Below are 4559 nucleotides of genomic sequence, written 5' to 3'. Positions count from 1 at the left end.
TTGTTTGGTTTGAGGTTTGCCTTATCTAACATTGCTCGGAAACCATATGTTATCGATTTTACTTCACTGTTATACTTTTATAACAATTTCTGCTTTTTGTTGACTAAGTTTTGAGTTGGGTGTATGACAGTTATTTGCACTAGCGAGCCATATATCAAAGTGTTTATGACTTTATATCGCTGCGTTGACTTGACAGAATAATGTCGATGGTAATATGCTTAAGCACGTTTGGCTAATAATTGTGTGATGTAAGATATTTACATTTACACATAAACTTGATTATTATATTCGATTTATGGCAAATAAATTTAAAATGATTCAAATAGTTTTAGTTGTCAGAAAATAAGTTATATTGCGATAAATTTGCATGGGGAGAGATGCCTATATTGAGATTATTAAAATTTATTTCCATTCTAACTGTATTTTATGCTCACGTTTTTGGAAATGCTTATAAAAACGTTTGGGTACACCACATCGTTGAAAGTGAGTTATGAGAAGACTCTAGAAAATATTTGCTTGAGACCAAGAGTAATGGAACTTCACTCTCATAAGGCATTACAGGTGGCTTATTTATTTAAAATAATCTTTTATTTTTGCCCAGATGACTCATTATTCAGTTTCGTTTGAAAAACCGTCTGATATTTGCTGGAACTTTTGGATTTAGTATAAAACATAGTAAGTGTTTCCACTGTGAAGTAATTATTTAATTGGTAATCTTGATATTTTTTGTTTAGTATCATTACGTTAAAAATTCAATTTAATGATCATATATTAATTAACCACAGTTGACCTATAATTTAAAATTATTTAAATTTAACAGAACAAAGAGATTTCTTTCAATAATGATGGAGTTTTGTTAATAGTTTATTTATATTGTTCACATATGATTCGCTAAATACCTCGCTAAATTTTTATAACACTCTCTTATATCTTTTAATAACTAGTTGCTGTGGAAAATATGCTAAAGAAAGGACAAAAAACGACAGTAGTTCACTGTACACATGTAAAAAGTTGCTAGAAGTTACCTGGGGCTTATACTCCTGGTGCTACACAGCAACAGCCACACCCATCTTACTTTACGGTGCTTACTTTTGGTGTGGTTGATCCCATAAAGCAATTATATTAAAGCAATGTTAAAGAAACTAACAAAGCTTAGACCACTTAAAAAATATTCAGATGCCGAATATTCCTCTTAAAATGGATATTCTATAGGGAAAAAAGTTTCGGACTTCAATTATAAAAGACGGGTACAGTAACTGCATGTAACGTGACCTATAATATCTACACGGATAGCTCAAATATGACACACGAATTGGAGGCTGAAATATATTATCTTGAGTTCAATATTAGGCTACCTATCTAGCTGCCTAATCGTTACAGTATTTTCCAAAGGCAAGCATAATCAGCTTTAAAATCGAAAAAGTCGAGTGTAAACCAAAAAAAGGTAAGAATATTTAATTTATACCATCGTTGTCACGGAAAGATATAGGGCTATCATAAATCTACTGAAAATTCACAATAGTGGCACATTGTATGCAGAAAAAGTAGGGAATTGTCAGTAAAGAAGACATCGGATGTTGCACTGGTAAGAACATACTTGTGGGTCTCTTATTTTGAAAATTCATAGTTGTTTTACACCTAAAAGGACATTTATCAATGATGTAATTATGCTATTTGCTATTTTCTTGTCATATTTAATCCACTTCATGTATCTCATTGAAAGATGAGCGGTACTTGATTTCATTTTGACAATTGTGAAACGTTTTGATGGTAGCTACACTGAATACATAAAAATTCAATAATAATAAAAATAATTCGACATCGTATTTAATCTAATCATTAAACCTGTTTCATGTATGACTTTTAGTTAAGCTCAGAAAACAACAATATTATGTTGAAATGTGACTTGATCCTTGATTAACTGTGAGCTAAAATATATCGTACATTGAAAGATGATCTCTTTCATTTTTGGCTTATGTAAGAAATGTTCGTTTTTAATAAGTTATATACTTATTAAATTAGTATTAGTATCTTTTCTTTATTATCTTTTATTATCTTTTCTTAGTATCTTTTCTTTTTTTTATTTTATTTTAAATTTGTTGTATTAGAAAGAAATTTATAACAAGTATATTATATATACCTTCTGCCGGGTTATTATTCTGAATTTAATATTATTTTAAAAAAATTAGGTAATCTTTTTTATAAGAGGTTTTTCAAACAGTAGTGAAACCACAACAAAAATTTATTTTCTATTATTTCAATGATTTGAATTTTTTGGCTGAACATATGGCTGTTTTAAGTACTGTCAAATACTCGTCATCAGTGGTCTTGGAATTATTTCTTGTGTTAAATTATTTATAAAAAATTTTTTGAGACTGCAAGTATCTGGAATCGAACTTATGTCCTGCCAAATTTGAAGCTCAGAGTCAGCGCACCTTAACCAACTGACCCAAAGCCGAACTTGACTTTTATGTTCGCACATTTTTCTGAAGATTTGTTAATTAATTTTATATGTGATTTATATTATATAAATAGATTGGTTACTTTTATGCCTCAATTTCCACCATTAATTCTTAATCCATCGAAACCAAAAAGTCTCAACTTTTTTAAATTTTCAATATTCACTACGAATGTTAGAGTTGAATGTGACCTTCTGCAGTGAAAAGATTTTTGACCTTTACTCTGTACTTTATAAAATAAATATTTAAATATTTAAATTTTTAATTAGAAACATTACTCTTAAAACTCTCAGCCACTCATTTGATTTAAAAGTTTTCTCATATTTTGAGTTTTATGAAAATATTAATATATTATTTAATATTTTAGGGTCCTCGAACCCTTCAGTAGTGCTGCCGAAGTAACTGCTTAAAAATAATTAACTCTAAAATATACATTTTCACTTAAGAAATCTGACACAACTGCGAGTAAAACCGCAAGAACATAAAAACCAACAAAAAACAACACGAATTCCTTTAATAATATGAAAATTACCCTCATTTCAACCAACATTTTGCCAATAATATTCAACTAAATCCTTGCAACAACAACAACAACAACGACAACAATAACAACAAGTGCAATAACAACAATCGTGAAACAGTGACATTAAAAGAACAACAACAACAAAAGCAACAACATTAATATTTTAAGCTTTAGTTTATATTTTGTGTTTTTCCTTACATTTTGCATTTTTACGACTTGCCGATTCTCGTGTGTGCCAGTGTCTCTGTGAGTTCTGAGTTGTGAGTTTTGGATTTCTGCTGCAGTATGAAATCATTTTATTGACCCTGTGACCCGTTTGCAAAGGAAACGAAACAATTGAAAAACATACAAAGGAAGAAATAATTTTATTACAAGTAGAATAGTTTCTATATACTTAAACTATACATAACATACCATACTATACAAACATATATATAATACGCAAAACAAGAAAAAAGGGAAAGCAGTACAATTGGTAGATAGTTTCTTCGAATATATACAGAACTAATACGGTATTGGAATTACTTGAATGTTATAGAACTGGACGAAATAATAAACCTATACTAAATATATGGCAGTCTCTGACTAAAACAAATAGCCGGAGAGAAAACACTAAAGAATGGACTTACAAGTCATGGTAAAAGTGAAACATGTAAATATATCAAAGCTAAGAAAATGATAGAGATCTATTAAAGGTCTAGAATGAAAAATTCTAATTTAATAACTTGTTTGTCTTTACCTATACTGTAAGTACTTCTTTCTATAAAAAAGCATTCGTATTCTTAAGAAAGTGCTCTTAGAGAAAAAAGTAAAAGTAAAAGAAAAAAGTGGAAGAAAAAATAGCTCTATCAGAGGTCCACAACGATTACACCGATTCTATCTTTTGTTTGTGTTTGTTCTCTATATACTCTCTTCTATAAAAAGGGATTCTTAAGAAAGCAATCTACAAATAAAAGAAGAATAATTATATTAAAAATACTCTGATTCTATATTTTGATTGTTTTTATATTGTAAATACTAAAAAACACTTAAGTCCAATCAGTCACAAGTGTATTTTAACATCCTAACAACACAAATATTTTTTAATATACATACTACACTGTTAAGTTATTGTCATTAGGAATTGCAACATCTTCATATGTCTTCCACTGGGCATCTTACAGTACCTAATCCGTTTGAGATCATTTTCGATGACTTAGCACATAGTTAGCAATATCTTGATCATAACTTGATCGAGATTTGTTATCAAACCATTGAGAGCTTTTGAAATATCCGCATTAAAAAAATAGCGTAATCTTAGTAACAAAATTACATCACTAACCTTATACACTGAACATTCATATCTTTATATTTACACAAATATAATAATAAAATAAAATAATACGCAAGATGTATATTATAAGTGCAAGTGTGTAAGATTTTACGACACATACAGCGGTTGTTAAACGATCCATGTTGTAAAATGGCAAACATTTGATATGGTGATATGATATAGTGCCTTCGATGCCTATTCTGTTTGACATACGCTACACAAACAGTGCTGCCTAATCCAAACCACGAAATGGAACAAAGGTAAA

This window comes from Teleopsis dalmanni, chromosome 2 (genome assembly GCF_002237135.1).
Source record: "Teleopsis dalmanni isolate 2A chromosome 2, ASM223713v2, whole genome shotgun sequence".
NCBI classification, from domain to species: Eukaryota; Metazoa; Arthropoda; class Insecta; order Diptera; family Diopsidae; genus Teleopsis; species Teleopsis dalmanni.
The sequence above is the reverse complement of the archived record's forward strand: the minus strand, read 5'-3'. Positions refer to the sequence as shown.